Source organism: Microtus oregoni, unplaced genomic scaffold (genome assembly GCF_018167655.1).
Source record: "Microtus oregoni isolate MIOR12 unplaced genomic scaffold, Mior012 000665F_ref0000425, whole genome shotgun sequence".
Taxonomy (NCBI): Eukaryota; Metazoa; Chordata; class Mammalia; order Rodentia; family Cricetidae; genus Microtus; species Microtus oregoni.
Window position 1 is genome coordinate 1 of NW_024545094.1, and position 9,795 is coordinate 9,795.

Genomic DNA, 9,795 nt, shown 5'->3' on the forward strand with positions numbered 1-9,795 from the left:
TACCGTGGTTAGTTACAGGCAATAGGTCCAGAAGCCACTAATAGGTACAGCGTTTGTTTCAAAGATGGCAAATGTCACGGGAAGAGATGGCGGTGGTGCAGCAGCACAACCTTGTGAGTACGATAAAGTCAATAGAACTTTACCCTTTAAAAAGGCTGAGTTTTGTGGTATCTGAATATATCTCTGTAACACATTTTCTCTTCAAAGGAAACACAAGGGGGCTGACAGGATGCTCAAGAGATAAAGGCGACTGCAGCCAAGCCCGACAACCTGAGTTCAATCTCCAGGACCCACACTCTGGAAGAAACCAACTCTTTCTCTCCCCACAGGTGTGCTAGGATATGTGCACACCCACAGACATTTTTTAAAATGAAATTTAAGGAGAGCTTTCAAGCAAATTTTAGAAATGTAGCAATGTGCTTACGTCATTAATTGATGTTACATCTGACTATCCAATGCGTACTACCATGTGACTGAAGGTCTGTGTACCTTCTAAATTCACATATTGAAATCGTAACTCCTGGCGAGATGGTTTTAAGAAGTGAAGCCTTTGGGTTTGCTTCCTTTAAAACAATGCCGTCCAAGCCTGGCTTCCGAAGGAGATCCTCCTGCCTCCACAGCTTGGGAGCTGGGATAACAGGCATGCACAGCCATACATTGAGAAAGTCACTGTATTTAGATGAGAACATGACGGTAGAGTTGACAGGATCATTATCCTTGTCACAAGAGGAAGAAACTACAGTTCCCTGTTTGACTCTGTCTGCTCCCGGATCTTGGACTTCCTGTTCCTCAGTACTCAGGATGAAGCCATTTAAACTACCCAGTTTGTGGGTGCTTTGTTGCAATAGCCCAAAGTGAGAACAACAACTGCCTGCGTCCACCCCTTTAAAACCAAAGGTGAAAGGTCTCTGGCTAGTCCAGCAACCTGCCCCTACTTCCCGCCTGCTGCATGGGTTCTCTCTACATTTGCCAGTGGAGGACAGTCAAGCTTGTCACCACCCGTGGGAAGCTCACAATACAGCTTCAGGAGACCATCCCCAGCTAATGGCCATTACAGAAATCCCCACAAGCACTGGAAACTCACATCAAAGCATCCAGACCTTTCCATTTTTCTACTTGACTGCCCTCGGGTTAACTCTCAGATACCAAATGAGTCGTTCAGACATCAGTTATGCAACCAGCGGTTGTATGACCTTAGGCAGCTGGAACTCTCTGCGCCTAGTTTCTTACCTGCAAAATGGCAATGGTGGTCCTACTTCATTTGGGTTTATGGAAATTAAATTACGTTAAATTAAGTCATCATACACACTGCTTGACAAAGGGGACTCGGCTGACGCTGGCTATGGCAAGTCTCCACTCATCAAATAGTTATGCTATTTGATAAAATAACAAATCAAAAGCACAAGACACTGAATCATCCAAATTTCCTTCCTAAAATCCCTAATATAATTAGTCACTGACTAATGAAGATTTATTTGGAGAGACTGTTCAGTAGAAAGATACCATTATGCTTTCCAGGAAACCCGGATAAATACAGACGTCAGGGGATGAGGAAGGATTTCTATCTTAGTTTCTACCTTTTCTATTAATATGGTATTGTTCACGGACAAATGTCTGTGAGTTTAAAAGTTGCCTGGCCTTTTCCTTGCAGCCTTGTCCTGCTCCTCGGTGACAAACGGCCTGCAATGTTCTTTCTTCCGGGAACCTAGAGCATGTGAACCACAGACCTACTTCTTCTTTCTGTTCCCAAACCATCTCGAAGCGCACAACCGTATTTCTGCCCTGCGTGTATGTGTGTGCATGTGTGTGTGTTCAGGAACTGCATTCTCTGCCTAGTCCCTCTCTTTTAAATCATGTGTAAGAATGATGTGTGCGTGTGGAGGGGGATATATGTGCCACAGAACGCGTGAAGACAACCCGTGAAGTCACTTCTCTCCTTCCCCCTTCCCATGGGTTGCTGGGATTGAACTGAGATCACTCAGCTTGCACAGCAAGCACCTTTACCTGTGGAGCCGTCTTGCCACAGTTTCTTAATTTCCGTTGGAGCTAACCAACAACTCAAGTCCATCCCTTTTCACTTTACACTTGACTGTCGAAAAGTTAAGGTCAACTCAAAGCTCTCAGAACGAGGTTATAGAGCCCAGCTATAACCAAAGCTGATCCTAAGAACTCCACTTCTAATCTGGACTACTGTGCCCACAGAGCCAAAGCCAACAAGGACCTCAAATCCAACAAGTAAAATGACCTCCCACGCCTACCCCATCTCCACCCTTCCAAACACATGCTTCTTCTTCTCCTGAAGACCAGTCTTCGAGGGCTGAAACCACAGCCATGTTCTCCAGCAAATTAAAAAAACTCACTTTACCCAGCCCTCAGTCAACACTACCGTCTTCTCTTGAACGCTTTGCTACTGTGTCAGGGCAGTCCCTATGCTCTCCCATTGCTGCCAACTGAACCTCTTCCTATCATCCTCCACCCAGATGATCAGGTGCCCACATGTCACCCTTTGCATTCTGGTCACAGGCTGCAAGTTGTCTTATCACTAGAGGTTCACTATAATCTGACCCCTAACTTCTCCAGCGTCAATCCTCCCCCACTTCACCTCCAAGTTCCTGAGGACAAGAAAAGAAGATGTGTTCTTTCATGACCTCTGCCCTGGCCATATGTTGTGCTGTCCAGTTGGAAGATATTCCGGTCTCAACCCACCCCTTACAGAGCCCTATACATCCCTGAAGTACTCCTTCTTCTAGTACCTTCCCCCATGGAGGAGCTTCACAGTGGAGTACCACAAACGGCGTGACTGATAATTCTCCTAGTTCTGGAGCCAAAGTGTTGGCTGGGCCATTCTCCTTCTGAAGGCTGAGGGAACAAGCTGCCTTCCTAACTAATGCCCAGCACTGCTGGAGTCCATGCTACTGTTTGGCTTATAGCGACACCACCCCAATTCCTATTATTGCTTTTGTTTTAATTTTAAAAAATTATTTATTCAGGTTTATCTAATTATGGGAGTGTGCCATTGTGCATGCACACGTGTGGAGGTCAGAGGTCAACTTGTAAGAGTTGGTTCTCTCCGTTCACCATGTGGGTCCCAGGGATCAAACTCAGGTCATAAGGCATGGCAGAAAGTGCCAGTAGTTCCCAACCTGTGGGCCGTGACCCCTTTGGAAGGCCAAAAGACCCTTTCACAGGGTCACCTAAGATCATCAGAAAGCAGATGTTTACATTACAATTCATAACAGTAGCAAAATTACACTTATGAAGTAGCAACAGAAATAATTTTATGGTTGAAGGTCATCACAACACGGGGAACTGTATTAAAGGGTCGTAGCATCAGAAAGGTTGAGGACCACTACCTTGTAGCCCTCAGCTTCCATCCTTATGGGGTGCTTTCCCTGTGTGTCTTCGCACACAAATTTCTCTCTTAGCTGAAGGACATCATGCAAGGCAGTACTACCTTGGGTTGGGAACATCTGTTGTTTGCAAATAAGGTCACACCCTTATTTGACATCAGGGAGTTACAACTTGAACATATCTTTAGAGGGACATGATTCACCCCAACATATTATCTCTATGCTCCCAACTGTCTCCGAGCACACCTCATCTACTTACCCAGCAATAGAATTAGCTGCAGTTGTCAACTCAATAAAAATTCTCATTTATCTTTTATCCTAAGTCTCAAATATAATCTTTCAATAACAGTTGAATTACCTGCAAATTTTTTTTTTACTTTGCTTAGTTCGTGTCCACTCCATAGCCTGTGTTCCTTTTCACTACTTGATCTCTAACACACACACACACACACACAAACTGCTACTGTTTTGTACTTTCTGGCCATGACCAAACACTATAGCGGTGAGACACCATTTTTCCTGTTTTCGGCACTTCCTTCATATGGATATATTATATAGTGGACGCTGCCTAAGTAAACCACGTTTACTAAGATAGCTTGTCACAAAGATACATTCGTAGTGCACCCAAAGCTCACACATGCGTATACACTGTGCTCATCTGTGCACATGTTGGTAAGTGGGAAAGTCTTAGTGGACACTTTTCAAAGAAAGGAAGCCCAATACAGAGACGAGTTAGTCTACTCCGTGCAGATGATCAGAAACCCAAATAGCAGGAAGCCTTTCAATAACTACGTCCCCACTCAGGATCCCCATTGCTCTTCATTCATCGGGATGGTGATCTGGGCACGCCCTTTAATCACCATTCAAAACACAAAACAGCACACCCTCTGCTTTGTTTGTTCACAGTCGAGTTAAAGAAAACACTCAAGAAAGTACGAAAGTCTTGTTAAAAATCCCACCTAATCACAGCCCCAAGGTTGCGACGAATAGAGTATTTCTGGTTACTTTTCACTGCCAAACGCCCGGAATTAATTCTGCCCATCTAGAAAATCGTAAGAAACAACAGACCCAAGTTTCCAACACCCAGCCTGGAGACAAAGGCTTCTCTGTAAGCCACAGGAAACTGCGGAGGAGCAGGAAGGTGAGGCTGTGGGACCCTGGTGTGACCCGCGGGGAACTGACAACCCTAGGAGGCGACAGGGGAATGCACATCCCACAGGGCAAGACCCCACTAGGGGTCTGGCGGGCGTGGGCGCGACCGTTTATAGGGTCGGCGAAACACCGCTGCAGCGCACCCGGGAGGCCGGGGTCTGCAAGAGCCTGCACGCTCAGCACGCTGCTCGCCGCACAGCTCGGAGCCGAAGCGACCCCAACCACCAGCCGCGAGCCGGGGGTCGCGGTGTACCTTTAACGCCCGCCATGTCTCTGGATCTGAGGCCGTCGCTGCTTCCGGCTTCCTCCAAAAGCCGCCCCAACCCAGACTAGCAAGGGCTGGCGTGCGAATCCCGAGTCCGCCCCGCCCCGCCCCGCAGAGTCCCCCCCATGACATTATCCCCGCCCCAGACAATCGGGCCCCGCCCCTTTCTACAGCACCCGCCTCCTCTTGCTTTAGGCTCCCACCCCACCCCCCCAGCCGCGTAGCCACGCCCACGAGTCTAAAGCCCACCCCTCCAAATAGGTCCTGCCCCCTGATTTTTGGGGTTCCACCCTCAGCTCGCAAATTCCCGCCCCCAGAGGACAGAGCCCGCCCCACCATGCAGAACCTGATTCCTACTGGGCTTGAATTCTGCCACTCATAACCTCACGCCTAGTTGCACCGGATCCTGCCCTACAAGCACTCAGCACCTCCTGTGGTGGTCCGGCCACGGAGAACCTCCCGCGGCGTCTCCCCACACTTCGCGCATCTATAACTCCTCCCCCAGTTCTCAGACCCCGCCCGGACCTACAACTCCACCCCCAGCTTTCAGAGCCCCGCCCCGACCTACGACTCCGCCCCCAGCTCTCAGATACCCGCCCCGACCTACGACTCCGCCCCCAGTTCTAAGAGCCCCGCCCGGACCTACAACTCCACCCCCAGTTTTCAGAGCCCCGCCCCGACCTACGACTCCTCCCCCAGTTCTCAGAGCCCCGCCCGGACCTACAACTCCACCCCCAGTTCGAAGAGCCCCGCCCGGACCTACGACTCCTCCCCCAGCTCTCAGAGCCCCGCCCGGACCTACGACTCCTCCCCCAGTTCTCAGAGCCCCGCCCGGACCTACGACTCCTCCCCCAGTTCTCAGAGCCCCGCCCGGACCTACGACTCCTCCCCCAGTTCACAGAGCCCCGCCCAGACCTACGACTCCTCCCCCACTCTCAGAGCCCCGCCCGGACGTACGACTCCGCCCCCAGTTCTCGAGCCCCGCCCAGACCTACGACTCCTCCCCCAGCTCTCAGAGCCCCGCCCGGACCTACGGCTCCTCCCCCACTCTCAGAGCCCCGCCCGGACCTACGACTCCGCCCCCAGTTCTCGAGCCCCGCCCGGGCCTACAACTCCACCCCCAGTTCTCAGAGCCCCGCCCGGACCTACAACTCCACCCCCAGTTCTCAGAGCCCCGCCCGGGCCTACAACTCCACCCCCAGTTCTCAGAGCCCCGCCCGGACCTACGACTCCGCCCTCAGTTCTCAGAGCCCCGCCCGGACCTACGACTCCTCCCCCAGTTCTCAGAGCCCCGCCCGAACCTACGACTCCGCCCCCAGTTCTCGAGCCCCACCCGGACCTACGACTCCTCCCCCAGTCCTCGAGCCCCGCCCGGACCTACGACTCCGCCCCCAGTTCTCAAGCCCCGCCCGGACCTACGACTCCTCCCCCAGCTCGCAGAGCCCCGCTCCTATCAGGCCGATCCTGCTCCGTCTTGCAGAACCCCGCCTCCGTTGGATTGTTCCACTCAGAGTCCAGACACTACTGGTCCTAATTCCTGCCACTCAAACTTCCTTTACGTAGTCGCCAAGTCCCGGCACAGAACTCGGATCATAGTCTCAGCACCCCTCCCACTTTCACTACATTAGAATAACCTCTTAATTTTAACTCCAGGGATTCTAGAAATCCTGAGACGAGACGTCCCAGCCCTGCTCCTCAATCTGAGGACCAAACCTCCCTCACAGTGGTGACTTCGGATCCAGATGCTGCCTCAGGATATTCTAGATGCTTTAACATTTTGTATAAACTAGTGTGTCCGTCTATCTCCTTCATTCTTGCTTATTTGTAGCGATAAGTACCATACAGACTCTTTCGGTCCGAAGTTCTCCTGAATCCTTAAATAAAGAGCTATTATTTTTGCAATGCGAATTTGCAAGTAATTAAGGCCAATTTTCATTCCCCCAGAGCCACTTTTTTCTTAACCTTCGTCACCGGAATCTTCATCTTAGAAACCATCTAGTCGAAAACCTCTCCAGAAAGGGGTTCATAAAGGATAGGAACTGTGCCGAACAGCTCCTTAGATAAGGTTAGAAAGACAAAAACCACAAACACATTTTTTGAGAAACACATTTGCAAAACATATTACAATATAACCTTTTCTAATTTATACTGTTAATCATAATGTAACCATTACAAGTGAAGTCATTGTGCCACTGTGAGTGTGTATAGGATAAACAGTGTACATAGGATCTGGTACTCTCTGCAGTGTCAGGCATCTGCCAGCATCGTGGACGATACAGCTGGTGACAAGGAGGCATTGTGGCACCTGGGAAAGTACTCAGGAAGTTGCTCAGTCGAACCTGTTTTTAATTCCTCCATTATAACCGCTGAGCCACTTTAGTGGGGAGCTAGGATATTTTCCCACTTTAAATAATTAGGATACATTCTCCTCCCATCCTCAACCATCCAGTTTGTCCCTGAATGGCCACATAGAGGGGTTTGCCAGAGACTTCTATGTCAGCCTGCATCTAACCCCATGATTCGAGAGAAACTGACGTCAGAGATACAGTGTAGAGTGAATGCCCAAGGCTTGGAAAGAAAATACTGGAAAATGATAAGAAGAAGGAAAAAGAATAGGAGGAGGGGAAAGGAAGGAAGGAAAAAGAAAAGAAAAGAAAAGAAAAGAAAAGAAAAGAAAGTTAGTTATTGGCCCCTGGGTCGCATTTGGAATCGGAACAATTCTGAGACAGTGAGTGTTTATCTCCAGCTGCTTTCTGCCGACCAACTTTCAGTTCACTGAGCACCTTGCCAGAGGCTTTGAGCATCACCTGAGGAATCAGACTTGTCTTTTGCCAGACATTACACTGCAAAGCCATTGTGCTCACCCATTCATTCCACATTTTCACAAGAAGACCTGCCAAAACCTGCATTTCACCCCAACCAGCCATTCCTATGTTGTTACTTAACTGTCGCTTACAAGACCTGGACCTCTGTCTCCCTGCCTACCACTAGAGCACTTAGGATGAATCTTAAGGTTTCCTCCTTGAGTTCAAGTTTCAAACGCAATGAACTCGATTTTATTATCTCCATTTTATAGCCACTAAAACCAAGGCTCAGATAGTGGCCAGGGAACAGAAAAGCTGAGATCAACCCCTGAAACACTTAATTTAGCCACTCACAACTGTTCTCTTCTCACAGTAGATCTTATGCTCAGAGGAGGCAGAAGTTGATAGTAATACCTTACATGTAAGAGGGTATTCAAAGCAATTCATTGATTTCATATCAATCTGCATATTTACTAGTGTCTTGCCTGGGGTATATACCAAAGGTTGGCTCTATTAACTGTGGGGGAGCAAAAAAAAAAGGTGTGATCCCTTTAACATTCATGAAGTTTGATGACCAATGCCACCATACCAAAACACAGGTTACAACAGAAAAATCACAACAAATTTATTTAATTGTAGTTTTAAATGACACAGGGAGCCTGCAGGTTGAAGAATCAAGGAGTCTGTGCATGCTATGCATTCTTATGTTTACATTTGACAAAGCACTGACAGCCACATAGAAATATGATCAGTCAAACAGAATCTGATCTAACAGGGAAGACTGCAGGGAAACCTGTCTATTCACATTCTTCCCGGGTGCTCCGTGCAGCACTCCTCCTTCTAGAGACAGCACAGGGACCCTTCCCGGGCTAGTGAGCGTAGGATCTAAAATCAAAGAAGACGAAAGAACTTCCAATGGTCAACTCTTACAGCAAAAGGGAGGAGAATGAAGGTTTTATGCTGTGGGATAATGCTCCTGTCCATTGTAAAGTTTTGTCACTCATATTGGTTTAATAAAATCCCGATAGGCCAGTAGCCAGGCAGGAAGAATATATGGGGCAACCAGACTAGGAGAATTCTGGGAAGAGGAAAGGCAGAGGCACAGTCACCAGCCAGATGCTGAGGAAGTAAGATGAGAATGCCTTACTTAGAAAAGGTACCAAGCCAAGTGACTAAACATAGGTAAGAATTATTGGTTAATTTAAGCTGTAAGAGCTAGTTAGTAATAAGCCTGAGCAATAGGTCAATTAGTTTATAATTAATATAATCCTCTGTGTGTTTATTTGGGACTGAATGGTTGTGGAACCATGCAGGACAGAAACTTCCATCTCCAGTTATATATCTGGCTTTAAAGAAAGGGCATGAGTTCTATGACCTGTTTAGGCAAAAGTGAATTCTAATCTCTATTATCTGCCTAGTAAAAGAAGATGGGAAATCAGAGAAATTTGTCTTCTGAGGTATTCAGTTTGTAGTCATTTTCTGATCCCTGACATAGCAAATATTAGTAAGTTTACTATGAAGAGTATAGCTTCTCCTGATCTCATAGAAAATACCATTTTCAAACCTCAACTCTTACATGACCATACCCATAAGATCACCACAAGGTATCATATGTGCCCTACAGCAGGCTCTAAGGTCAGTGCATCAGTTAAACGGAAGCATGCTATAACGCTAACAGAAACCAATAAACAGATTTGTCTTCCTTGCCCACAGCTATCCCACCTACAGAACCTACTAGCATCTGCCATTTTCTACATCCAGATCACACCCAACCCCCACCCCAAGAAGACAGGAAGAAGTGCTGGGGAGGAGGAGTTTCCAGAAGACTTTCTGCTGTGGGACAATGCTTTGTACCCTGCCACTTGTATTTTAAATAAACGCTGATTGGCCAGTAGCCAGGCAGGAAGTATAGTTGGGGTGACCAGGTAGGAAGTAGAGATGGGGTGATGAGAATTTGGGGAAGAGGAAACGGTCAGTCTGCAGTCGTTACCTAGAAAAAGAGAAAACCAGACAGAGAAAGCAAGATGTGACTGCCTCACTGAAAATGGTACCATGCCACAAGGCTAACACAGACAAGAATTAAGGGATACTGTAAGTTACAAGAGTTAATAATAAGCCTGAGCTACTAGGCCAACCAGTTTATAAATAATGTAGGCCCCTGTGTGTTTATTTGGGACTAAACGGCTGTGGAACCTGGTGGGACAGAAACCTCAGTCAACACTTT